The following is a 14211-nucleotide window of genomic DNA, read 5'->3' on the forward strand; positions in this document are numbered from 1 at the left end:
AGAGGACATCAAAAGAATTTTGCTCAAATAAACCTCACTCCATTTGGCCAAATGAATCAAAAGTTATGCCACTTTGAAATTCAACTTTTTTGGACAATGATCAATCCATAACTTGCCAACCACACATGAGAAATTCATGTTCTTGGACTTTTTGGAAAGGTGAGAGCAAGATCTACAACTTTCATGTTGAACAAAATTTCATTTGAAGCATTTTTGGACACGTAATTTCAAGGAGAAAAACCTTCCATTTTTGGCAGTTTTCAATTACAAGTCACTTTCTATTTTTGGAAAGTTTCCATCTGACTTTATTTTCTTCATTCTTGATGTTTGAAATGTCAAATGAAACTTGTTTGGACATGAATGAAGTGTCTCTAACCCTCTCCCACCTCCAAATCCATGAATTCAGGCACAATTGACCACATTTGACTTTTCTGACTGATAGATGAATTTCAGCTTGACTGATCAAATTGAGCTTCAAACTCCTGATGAAATGGCTCAATAATGAAACCCTAGCTTCCATAAGCTCAATATAACCATATGAAGATCCCCATATCCATTGAAAACCCCATCTCCTTGCCAAGCCCTGATTGGCCTAATGCAGATGATTAGGGTTGACCAGAGGTCAAAACCCTAATCTCAAGGTATCTGATCAAGCATGATGAACCTCTTGGTGATGACAAGACCATGATGATGATGATGTACCATTTCAACCAAGATCAATCTCAACCCTCCTTGAGAACCAAGAAACCCTAATTTGAATCACACATCCTCAGATGGTTAATGATCAATCCAATGAAACCCTAACTTGCATCTTAACCTCTTTATCTTCTGATCAAGACTTAGGAGGATGACTTGCTCAATGTAGCCATATGATATGCAACATGCTAATGACTAATGACCTAAGAAATGCAATGCAATATGTTAAGCTAGTCCCAAGAGAGGAGGGCAAATTTTGAGGTGTTACAGTGAGATAGCATAAACAAGACGATATTCACCTTTTGTGGCAAAAATGTGGCAAACAAATAAAATAGTTCTTTTTCATTCACCTTGTTAGAATTTGCTCGACCAAAAATGATGCACGATAATATTTGGCGGAAATATAGAATAGTCGGATTTTGAATTAAAGTGGCTCTGTTTCCCTTAAAACTATGGGTGACTGTACCAGTTATTTCCCTCCAAAATGGTTGGAAGGCACGTTGCCAACACTCAGTATCTGGGACCTCACTTACTATGCCATCCCCATGGGGAAAATGTAGCAGGTCCGCTAGTGGGGAAAATGTAAGGGCGTATTCGACATTAAATAAACAAAACTGGACAGTCACTACGCCAAATAAGGGAAAAGAGGACGCTTATTTTGGCCTATAACAGTGCTTTTAAGCGCCCTCTAAAGTGGCGCTGGCATAGGTAAAGACAACGCTTTGTTTTCCTGGAGAAAGTGCTCTCTAAATTGGCCCTTTAAGGGCCACATTATAGTGCGCTTTCAGAAAAAAGCGCCCTCTGGAGTGGTCCATAAAGGGCCACCTTAGAGGGCGCTTTCTGGACAAAGCGCCCTCTAAAGTTGTCAATGTGAAGTGTTTAGAGGGCGCTTCCTACAGAAAGCACCCTCTAAAGTGTTAGTTATTTTAAAAAAAATTGTTTGAAAAATAGTGGGTATTTAATTGGGAACCTGTTCGCATGCTGCAAAAGTGTAAAATTCATATTGATTTCATCCTTTAATCCAATGTTATACACCATTAATCCATTGATATATACAACATGAATCCATTTATATACAACATTAATCCTCCATATATACAACATTAATATATTGATATTCATGCATGTACAACAACATTCCATACATATATGTACAACAACTACAACCTATATGATTCTATGATCAATAATGAATTGACACAATTCATCCTTCATTTCATCCAAATGAGCTCTTGAGTAAGATTTGTATTCGTCAAAGTACTACAATTAAGAGAATAAAACATATTCATGATTTAGTAACAAATTAGATGAAATATCCGATAATATTAAAATAAACCCTAAGTTATTATTCCATACCATTTTTGGGATGTCTATACGATTCAACGCAATGATATCTCTCATAAATCTCAATACAAAAAATCCGCAATCGATCGAATTGTTTTGCAGAGGACACTACACAGAAAAACAAACAATATATATATATATATATATATATATATATATATATATATATATATATATATATATATATATATATATATATATATATATATAGTTAATTTCTTACAAACACTATTATAAGCAAAAAACAAACACTATTATAAGCAAAAATAAGAAACTTAATATATACCTGAACTCTGACCCAGATAATGTCCTTCCTATTACGATAATTCTTTTTCGATCTAAATTTTAGTATTGCCCTAACAAAATAAAAACGTATATTGAGATCAATCTGACAGACATAATTAAATATACAAATACACACGAATATTTAGGGGAATTTCACTTACGCGTCAACCGTCTTCTTCATACTCGGATATTTACTCCAATTACCCGGTAACAAATCGAGATAATACACCATTAGTCTCGAAAGATCCATAGCAACCAACACCCAGTGACCACTGTAAAATAAAACAAAAATTTAGATGCATGAAAATTTCTACGTAAAAGATATACATAGATTAGAATGAAATTATTAGAAAGAAAATCTAACCCGTTGCCAGAATTAAACGGTAAAAAATACAAACTGGGTGTAGTATTATCGCCGGCCACCATGAATCTATCGACTAGTTCATTCATTACGGATGTTAGATTTTTCGTTATAAACGTTGTGTTGATACGGGAAGCAGCAATGAAATTGAATCGGTTACACAATTCAGTTCCCCGCATCAATGTGTCATACATATACCTTAAATAGAAACATAATAAACATTAGACTACTCATTGAAATTTGTAAATAAATTGTTCAACTAAGTAAATAATAGATTGATCGGAGTACCATATGTATGTATGAATGACAGCGATGCCCAATTCTTCGTGTTCAAAAAGTTGTTGCATGTCCTCCTTTGCAATTAATTCGGAATGAGCAATTCCGAAAACACCTTCATCCATATCTACACTACGGATGACGCCGTGCATAATATCTGACTCTTCCACCATTTTCTCAAGACGCATCATAATTTGAGATTTTGTCACGGACGTCGTTGGAATTTCCTTACTAGCTTTGTCCAACATTTGACCGGGAACCTAAAAATATAAATTAAATCATGACTTTTTGTGATGCAACAGAATCGTTGTGTATATAATTCAATGGGTATATATATTTGTACCTCTTTTTGAGATTTAGGATTTGTTTTTGTCCCGGACTTCGTTGGAATATCCTTACCAGCTTTTTTCAACATTCGACCGGGAACCTAAAAATTCATATAAATTAAATCATGACTTTTTGTGATGCAACAGAATCGTTGTGTATATAATTCAATGGGTATATATATTTGTACCTCTTTTTGAGATTTAGGATTTGTTTTTGTCCCGGACTTCGTTGGAATATCCTTACCAGCTTTTTTCAACATTCGACCGGGAACCTAAAAATTCATATAAATTAAATCATGACTTTTTGTGATGCAACAGAATCGTTGCGTATATAATTCAATGGGTATATATATTTGTACCTCTTTTTAAGATGCAACCGACTCGATGCGTCTTGAAATCCCTTTACCAGCTTTATGTGTGGGTCTTGTAGGAGTCTAACATTACCATGTAATAAGGATTGATTAAATATCATAATTGTAGCTGAATTGAAATGTGAATACTAAATATTCATAATCATTTAGAACATATATACCTCGGCATCTGGGAAAATTAGATCTGACGGCCATCCAACAAAGGATCTGACTGCATCTCGCATCAACGTTGTCTCTGAAACAACGTCAGGTAATGGTAGAAGCGCGTCCGTATCTAATACAAGGTCAACCGAAACTTTCATATATCCCACCGGGAGGGGATTATGGTGAAGTAATTCACCCGAAGTGTTGTGCACTTTTCCCTTGCCAACTATGCGATAAGTTGGTGATGATAGATACAGCTGACAAGGTGTAATGCCCTAAACCAATAATAAATATGTTATTGTTAACGTGTATATGTGTTAAGTAAAAAAGTGCTATTTTAATTTCATAATAACATATATAATTACCTCGGGAAATTTCGGTTGACAATTGATACTAGCTCGGTCACTAGTATCTTTTGCCTCGGAACCGCGCCTTTCCTCTCTATACCTTGCATTCTCCTTTTGCAGTTCGAGTACTTGTGCCCTTAACTCCGCAAAGGTCTCCATCACCTCTTTGTTGGTAGGATTTTTTGTTTTTGGTTTTTTATAAAATGACGACGGAGTCACACCAAAACCCTTACCCCTCACACGACCGGAATACTCAGGAACATTTAGTACTCGACTAAGTAGGCTCCTGCAATCCTGGACCTCGGTTGAAGGTAAGGTTTGGGATAAAGTCTCCTAACAAAATTTTCGATATAATTAAATAAATAATGTTATATATACTTACACATTCGTCATAAACATTTTGAACCGCTTCAACGACAGCCCCATCCTTCCTAACCCGAGCAGCCTTCCACAATACGTGCTCCGGAAGAGATGTTGCGTCACTTTTCTCCTCGGCTAGCTACACATTGAATCATATTATAAGATCATCAATTATAACATATTGTGACAATGTATAAGCTCATAGCATTTGAATATACTCACAATTCTTTGTTGTAACCGTGCATATCCCGTACGCCCTTTTTTGTACGGATACGCGGGTTTTGATGCCCTTTTCCGATTTTTGTCGCTTACTTCCTGGATAAAAAAGATTAAGGCATATCAGAACCAAGTAACTTAACAATTGTATAATACCATAATTAATAGACATTACATGGAATTTTTCGTTTCTTCGTTTGGCGACAAAGTTATCCCATTCTTCGGCTGAAATAATCTCCGCATACTTCATTGGCCGTTCTGCTTCAACAAATTTTCCTTCCTCATCCTTGAGAAATTTGTTGGACAAAAAGGATCGAAATCCTCGGAGTCTTTTTCCGGCCAATTGAATACAATATTTTTGCCGGCTTTCATCGATGTGAAAGGATCTCTAAAAAACATAAACATGGAGTGTGTTATTATAAGTAATATTATAACAATATATGGTCAACAAATAGTCAACAAAAAAAACATATAACAATATATGGTAAGTCCCTGTATCTCGGACCATATTTTTTCTTTGCTAACCTTCAATTCCGGACTTCTCCAATTATCACATGTAATCGGAATATGTTGTCGAACAAGGAAACCAATGTAACTTGCCAACATTGAACCGTTAGGCTCAATTAGTTGGTCTTCAGCACTCCAATGAACTTCGAATTTTTCACCCTTGTCTCTTGCACGAATGATTGACTTCATAACAGTCAATCCTCGTTTGATTTCATTTTCAATATTGTTACGTGATCCACTCGCGTCATGGGTATCGTCTTGGTTACTAGCCATTTTATCTGTAATATAGAAATGATTCAATAAGACCCAAGTAAGACAATGACCATATTCGTGAAGCTACACAAAAAACACATTCATATACCTTCCATTTCTCTCATGTTACAACAATCTAAACTCTCTCTTTTTATCATCATTATTGAATACAAACTCACACACACCTACTGCATACAAAAGACCAATGCAAACTTATGGTGTTTGGAACATGAACAAACTTGCATCCATAATCATCAAACTTCCAAGCACAAGCTCAAACACACTCCAAATGACATAGTTTTCAATCAGAAATAAAAAACCTTACATAACCATACAACATACAACATTCAGTGATTAAAACCATACACAAAAAAATAACAAAAAATGATTTTCAACAAGGTGCTCATGAACACCATATAGTGCTCGTTTGCCCTAAACAACATTAATCAACATAATGCACAAAATGTAAAACTCAGTTTAGAAAATGCCCTAATCAAACACCTGAAAATACAAACTATTGAGAGAAATACCTTCAAGGTGACGGTAACGATGGAGAAGAAAGTGAACAGCGACGGTGGACGCAGATAACTCAGTGAACGTGAACGCAGCAGCAGAAAAAGGCGACGGCGACGACGACGGTGAGGGAGGGAGAACGAACGGAGGACGAGAGTAATCGCAGTAGAGAGTAATCGCAGTAGAGAGAAAACCCAGTTACGTAAACGAAATAGCATATAGCGAGGGAAAATAAAGAGACATGCAGTATATGTTATAATTTTAATGTTTACTAAAGGGGACCTTAGAGGGCGCTTGTGTAAAAAAAGCGCCCTCTAAAGGGGGCTAAGAGGGCGCTTCTAAAAGCGCTCTCTAAGGCTTTCCAAAAGCGCCTTATAAATTGGAAATGTACATGGACTTAGAGAGCGCTTTTTTAAAAGCGCCCTATAAGGGTACCCTTAGAGGGCGCTTTCATAAACGCGCCCTCTATTGGTGTCCCTCCATTTCCTCATTATTTTTTCGCTTCACTTTAGAGGGCGCTTTGTTACAAAAGCGCCCTCTAAAGTGCGCTGTCTATTCCAGTTGTTCGCTCCTTATTTTTTCTCTTCACTTTAGAGTGCGCTTTTGTAATAAAGCGCCCTGTAAGGTGCGTTGTCTATTCCAGTTTTGGGTGTAGTGAGTCCCACTAGAGCAGTTTGTGTTGGGTGTGGGACTAAAGATTAATGAGCTTAGGAATTCTAATGTTAGTTGAGCATAGACAGGGTCTTTGAGAGATAGAAAATAATTCAAATTTAAAATGTCTAGCATATAGTTAACACTATCTTGAATTCCTAAGGCATACAAACAATGTTCAACGGCATACCTTGTTGATTCGATCTTTCTGACACTTAGAGACGTGTACATCTCCTCTTGTAATTTGCCTGGCTCGTCGTTTATGAACACTATTTCATATTCCCTCATTTGTGCCATATGGGATTTCACACTCCTTGTGTAATATAGTGAGAATAGAGCAAGAGAGGAGAGAAATATGTGAATGAGAGTTGTGAATTGTTGAGGTAATGTTGGTGGTTTATATAGAGGTGAAGGTGGTTGGAAAATTAATTGGTAAATAAATAGAATTTACCATAGTCAATGTCTTGGTCCAAGAGTTTTGAAATTGGTTGAATGGTATTAAGGCATTATCTGCATTCAAGGAACATCACAATAAAGGTGAGTTGAATGGACCAAAGTACACAGCATGCGCGTGCAGGCTTGTGTAATGGCCTACGCCACTTTTGGTGTGTGTGGCGGGCGCCACTAGGGCCCTGTGGCGGGTGCCACAACCCTCACATGGGCACCACAGCTGTGTGTGGTAGGCGTCACATGCAGTGTGGTTTCCCATGTGTGTGCTTTTATTTTGCTTTGACCATGCAATATTTAATTTACCAATAATATAGTGTATGGGAATAGAAAAACATGATATATTGGAATGAAATTTAATCACAAAATTGACGAATGGAAGAATCGGGTAGACGGGAAAAGATGAAATAATCTGTCTACTGGAATAAGAGGTAATAAAGTAATTAAATAACTTCCAATGTGTGAAAGTAGATAACAATAAAATCCCAACAAGAAAATAAAATAAAATAAAAGTCAGTAAATCGGTAACACTATAATAAATTAGCCATTACGGCGACTACTGGTAGGAGGAGCGAACAAGTAAAAGTGCTGGTAAAAGTGATCCAGGTTCTCTGTCACTACATTCATAAAGTCGTGGAATTCCCCACGGAGGGTGCTCAGCTCGCCTTTCAGATTGGCGACATCTGTCTGAACAGCTTCGATGGCAGCAACATGATCGGTAAGAGGTGCAACAAGTATAACTGGGGCATGTGATTCAACATCAGAGAGATAATTGTCATAGTGGTCGTATATTTGGGGTGGTGGCCCGTCCAAATCTTAGAGCCAATTGTTCCTATCAGGTACACTCGTCCTAGGGTCTGGCAGAGTAAACAGGTGTATTGGATGAATGTTAATGAAGAATTTAAACACACCATTCGTATAACCCTGACTACTGGATAATGTAGTCACATTGCATGCGCTATCATGGTCATTAAGCCTCCCACTGAGATTGGTCCATAGTCTTCCTGTGCTATACGATATATATTAGCTATCATAAATGTAGTCGTGTTAACAGGTCGGGCCTGTGATGCGCAGTACATTATAAATAGTTCATCTTTGGACACAAGGGTTCTGTTCTTTTCCTTTCCAAATAGGGTGTGAGCTAGGATCTTATGAAAGTAGCGAATGGCAGGGTTATGGATGTTCTGTGATTGCATAAGGTCTGGATCGGGATGGTTGTTTCCAGTGATGCTAGCCCAAAAGAGGTCTAATTGATTATCCACAAGTATGTCTTCTGGGTGATGGTAAAGGTATCAGGGCCATTAGGACATCCTAGGAGTTCAACCATTTCTCTGTGGGTGTAGCGATAGTCTTTGTCAAACAACCTAAAGGTAATTAGGCCTTTGTTAAATCCCATACCATGGTTTGGTAGGTACACTAGGGAGCTTAGGAATTCTAGAGTCAACCTAGTGATGGAACTAAACTTTCTCTTTATAACAAAGGTGTCCCAACCTAGTTGGTTAATTAGGAGCATAACATTGTCTATTATACCTAATTTGGTCATCGTTGGTTCATCTGGGTATAAGGTTATTGTCATTTATCTCTAAAATAGAGTCTCAAAACGTCTCCTTTGAGCTCTGCATCTGAAGACTATATCCATGTAATTTACTTGTTGCATTGTGATAGTCAGTAGCTAGATATAATCAAGTAGATAATAGCATTAAGTTAGTAATGGTCAATAACACAGAAATTTACCGATTAACTTTATGAAAAATAAAATAAAGAAGAAAACAAAGAAATGAAGATTAAGCAATAGTAATAATTATAAATTTGGGTAATGAAATTAAATAGTTAAAGAAAAAGTGTGGGTTGTCTCCCACCAAGTGCTTTGTTTATTGTCGTAAGCTCGACAGAAATAGGATAGGTGCTATTCTTTCGAATGAGCGTAAGGCTCTGCAAGCTTAAGATTTGCAATGAAATTATTGTTATCACTGTTGTGGTAATGTTTCAAACGTTGGCCATTTACTATGAATGGTTCACTTGTTTTTCCTTTTATCTCTATTGCTCCATTCGGAAAGATATTGGTAATTTCAAAGGGACCGAACCATCTAGAACGAAGTTTCCTGGGAAAGAGTCTGAGGCGGGAGTTAAACAGGAGTACCTTGTCGCCTTGGTTAAACTCTTTCCTTAATATGTGATTATCGTGCCATTTTTTTGTTCTTCCTTTATAGATTCGGGCATTCTCATACGCATCTAGCCTAAGTTTTTCAAGTTCGTGGATATCTAATATTCTTTTCTCGCATGCGGCAGTATAACTGAGATTAAGGGTCTTAATGGCCCAGCATGCTTTATGTTCTAATTCTACCAGCAAATGACATGATTTTCCATAAACTAGCTTAAAAGGTGTGGTTCCTATTGGGGTCTTATAAGATGTCCTATATTCCCACATGGCTTTTGGTAATTTTGAGGACCAATCTTTCTTAGAGGTGGCAACTGTCTTTTCTAAGATTTGTTTGATTTCTCGGTTCGAGACTTCTACTTGCCCACTCGCCTGTGGGTGGTAGGGTGTTGCTACACGGTGCCGGACTCCATATTTCAGTAATAGCTTTTCAGAAATCCTTGAAATAAAATAGGAGCCACAATCACTGATGACAAGTCTCGACACTCCGAATCTAGAGAAGATTGTACGCTTAGAGAGTCTAATTACCACTCGTGTGTCGTTTGTTGGAGAGGCAATGGCCTTAATCCATTTGGATACGTAATCGACCGCAACAAGGATATACTTGTTACAAAAAGAAGATGGGAATGGTCCCATAAAATTTATTCCCCAAACATCAAAGACTTCTACTTCCAAAATGCCTTTAAGCAGCATCTCGTCGCGTCTAGATATGTTGCCAGTGCGTTGACACCGATCGCAATTTGTAATCGCGATGTGGACATCTTTCCATAGAGTAGGCCAAAAGAGGCCGACTTGTAAGATCTTAGCGCAAGTCTTCGAGGTGATTGCATGTCCTCCATAAGGAGCAGAATGACAGTGGGATTTTACCTTTTCTACCTCATCTTCTGGGACATATCAACAGAAAATGTCGTTGGCGCCTGTCTTGAAAAGTAGAGTCTCATCCCAATAGTAGTGTTTAAGATCTTGGAAGAATTTTTTCTTTTGTTGGTACGTCAAGTCTGGCGGAAGCACCCTAGCCGCTAAGTAGTTGACGAAGTCAACGTACCATGGTAATGTGGTTTGGGTGTAAATTGCTTCCACTACTTCGTTTGTTTTAGTATCCTTATGGGTTACTGCATCTTTAGTTATACTGCTTTCCAATTGGGCTATGAGTCTTTCGTACGGAAAGTCATCGTTTATAGGTACTTGTTCAGGTTCAACACCTTCATGTCTTGACAAGTGATCGGCCACGACGTTTTCCGTGCCTCTTTTATCCTTGATTTTTAGGTCAAACTCTTGTAATAGTAAGATCACTTTAAGAGTCTTAGTTTGGCGTCTTTTTTATTTAACATGTACCTAATTGCAGCATGATCGATGTAGATAATTATCTTTGCTCATACTAGGTAGGAATGGAATTTATCTAGAGCGAACACTACGGCTAAAAGTGCCTTTTCTGTGGTGGCATAGTTCATCTGTGTAGGGCCTAGGGTTCTACTTGCATAGTATATTGCATGAAGTTTCTTGTCCCTTCTTTGTCCTAAGACTGCGCCTACAGCATAGTCATTAGCATCATACATGATTTTAAAAGGTAATCTCCAATCGGGTGGTTGCATGATAGGTGCGGTAATAAGAGTTATTTTCAGTTGTTCAAACGCTGCTAGGAATTTGTCGTCAAAGATGAATTCAACATCTTTCATCAATAAGCCAGTCAGTGGTTTGGTGCTTTTTGAGAAATCTTTAATGAATCGCCGGTAGAAACCGACGTGTCCTAAAAAGCTTCGTATTTCTCTTACGGTTTTCGGAGGCTGAAGGTTTTCTATAACTTCTATTTTGGCCTTGTTGACTTCAATCCCCTTGTTGGATACTATGTGTCCGAGCACGATTCCTTGTCGGACCATGAAATGGAATTTTTCCCAGTTTAGCACTAGGTTCACTTTTACGCATCTTTTTAGTACCATTTCAAGATTCGATAAGCAACCTTCAAAGCCCTGTCCACATACAGAGAAATCGTCCATGAAGACTTCCATGATGTCATCTATGAAATCTGCGAAAATTGCCATCATGCATCTTTGGAATGTTGCGGGAGCGTTACACAGTCTGAATGGCATTCATTGGTAGGAGAATGTACCATAGGGGCATGTGAAGGTCATTTTCTCTTGTTCGTCGGGATGAATAAGAATTTGGAAAAATCCTGAATAACCGTCTAGGTAGCAGAAGTGAGAATGCTTAGCCAATCATTCAAGCATTTGATCGATAAACGGCAAAGGAAAATGATCCTTCCGAGTGGCTTTCTTTAATTTTCTATAATCAATACACATTCTACTTCTAGTAACTACTCTTTGTGCTATAGATTCTCCTTTTTCATTGTTAACAATTGTGACGCCTCCCTTCTTTGGTACTACATGCACTGGGCTGACCCATTGACTATTGGATATCAGGTAGATAATACCTGCTTCTAACAACTTTTTCACTTCTTTCTTTACCACATCACTCAGAATGGGATTTATCCTTCTTTGATGTTCTCTAGAGGTCTTATTGTCTTCCTCTAGCATTATACGATGCATGCATATGGAAGGGCTTATTCCTTTTAGATATGAGATATTGTAGCCTAAAGCAGTTGGGTATTTTCTCAAAGCATGTAGAAGCTTTTCGGTCTCTATCTGGCTTAAGTCTGCATTTACGATTACAGGTCGCTCAAGTTCAGTGTCTACGAATTTGTACCTTAGATTTTTGGGTAACGTCTTAAGTTCTAGGGCTGGTTTCTTTTGGCAAGGCATATGATCGGGCGTTAGTGCTAGGCATTCGCTTAGGCTGTCATCTCGGTATTCCTTGCTTAAATTTTCATATTCAAAAGTAGGAGGCCTTGGAATTTATAGTATTTGGGAGTATGAAGTTTATTCATTCTCCATTTCTCTTATGCATTCGTCGATGACATCTAGTAGACAACAGGTGTCGTCTATAGCTGGTGCCTTTAGGAATTGCGTCAAAATGAATTCGAGCTTTTCCTCACCAACTTCGAAGGTTATCTTGCCTCTTTTAACATCTATGATAGCTCCGGATGTGGCTAGGAATGGTCTTCCTAATATGATAGGGATGTTGGAATCCTCTTTTATATCCATGATTATAAAATCTGTAGGAATATATAATTGTTCTATGCGCACCGGAACGTTTTCTAGAATACCTACGGGAAATTTAATGGAACGATATGCAAGTTGTACATACATCCTTGTAGGTCTTAGTTCTCCCATTTTTAGCCTTTCGCATAAGGATAAGGGCATTAAACTAATACTGGCTCCTAAGTCGCATAGTGCTTTGTCGATGACAAACTTTCCGATTACGCAGTGTATGGAGAAACTACCTGGGTCTTTCAGCTTAGGAGGCATATTGTTTTGTATTATGGCGCTACACTCAGTAGTAAGTGTAATGGTTTCGTTATCCTCTATCTTCTTCTTGTTAGATAAGATTTATTTGAGAAACTTAGCATATGAGGGCATTTGAGTTATGGCTTCTGTAAAGGGTATTGTGATATTCAATTGTTTTAGAAGCTCTACGAATTTTTTAAATTGCCCTACACTTTTAGATTTAACAAGTCTTTAAGGATAAGGGATATGGGGTTTATATGGTGGTGGAGGCACATAAGGTTCTTCTTTCTCTACGGCCTCTTCGTTTTTATCTTCCTCTTGTTCGTCTTCCTTCTCAGTTACCTTACCTGGGTCTTGATGCATGGATGGGTTTTGAGTTCTAGGGTCGGTCGGTCCGTCCAGCTCTGTCCCACTTCGTAGTATAATAACATTTGCATGACCTTTCGGGTTTGGTTGCGACTGTTCAGGAAATGTGCCTGCAGGAGCAGGAGTAGGTGCTTGTTGTTGAGCCACTTGCGAGATTCGTGTTTCCAACATTTTGTTATGGGTGGCTAATGCGTCTACCGTGCTCGCTAACTGATTGATTTGCTCACTAGTGTGTATGTTTTCATTTAAGAAATCTTTATTTGTTTGGGCTTGGGTAGCTATAATGTTTTCCATCATTATTTCTAAGTTTGATTTCCTAGGAACATTTTGAGTGTTTGTGGCAGCTTTTTGATACCCTTGTGGTACAACAGGTGCTTGATTAGGTGCATGCAATGCATTATTGTTTTTGTATGAGAAGTTAGGATGGTTCTTCCAACCTGGGTTATAGGTATTTGAGTAGGGGTTTCCTTGAGCATAGTTCACCTGGTCTGTGGAAGTTCCTGTCAAGAGTTGACACTGGGAAGTATGCCATTGAACTCGGCATATCTTGTAGTTTGGTGCTACGACAACTACAATGGCTGCTGGTGTTATGGTCAAGCTGTCTATCTTCTGAGTCAGGGCGTCTACCTTGGCATTGATATGGTCAAGACTTCTCAATTCGTACATGCCGCCCTTCGGTTGAGGTTTTTCTATAGAGGTTCTTTCGCTTCCCCATTGGTAATGATTTTGGGCCATACTTTCAATGAGTTGATAAGCCTCGTTGTATGGTTTATCCATTAATGCGCCACCTGCAGCAGCATCTATTGTCAATCTTTTATTGTACAACAGACCGTTATAAAAGGTGTGTATTATCATCCATTCTTCTAGACCGTGATGTGGGCATAGCCTCATCATGTCTTTGTATCTCTCTCAAGCTTCAAAAAGGGATTCATTATCCTTTTGTTTAAACCCGTTTATTTGGGCTCTTAGCATAGTCGTCCTGCTACGTAGGAAATATTGGGCTAAGAAAACTTTCTACAACTCGTTCCACATAGTGACAAAGTTGGATTGTAGAGACTGGAGCCAAGCTCTAGATCTATCTCTTAATGAAAATGGGAAAAAACAGAGTCTTATAGCTTTTGAGCTGACACCATTCGCTTTCACTGTGTCTGTGTATTGCAAAAATACTAACAAGTGTAGGTTCGGGTCCTCCGTGGGACTACCTGAAAACTGGTTTGGCTGTATGGCTGACAATAGTGAGGTTTTAGTTC

The 14211-nt window shown here is 38.2% G+C and overlaps 1 non-coding gene across 1 annotated transcript; it reads left to right on the forward strand.

Moving 5' to 3' along the window:
• The first annotated feature begins 13826 nt into the window (after positions 1–13826).
• On the forward strand, positions 13827–13933 carry LOC127109774 (small nucleolar RNA R71). The gene has a single exon (XR_007797027.1). It is a non-coding gene; the product is annotated as a small nucleolar RNA R71 (small nucleolar RNA).
• Positions 13934–14211: the final 278 nt, after the last annotated feature.

The sequence above is a fragment of the Lathyrus oleraceus genome, chromosome 7 (assembly GCF_024323335.1).
Source record: "Lathyrus oleraceus cultivar Zhongwan6 chromosome 7, CAAS_Psat_ZW6_1.0, whole genome shotgun sequence".
NCBI lineage: Eukaryota > Viridiplantae > Streptophyta > Magnoliopsida > Fabales > Fabaceae > Lathyrus > Lathyrus oleraceus.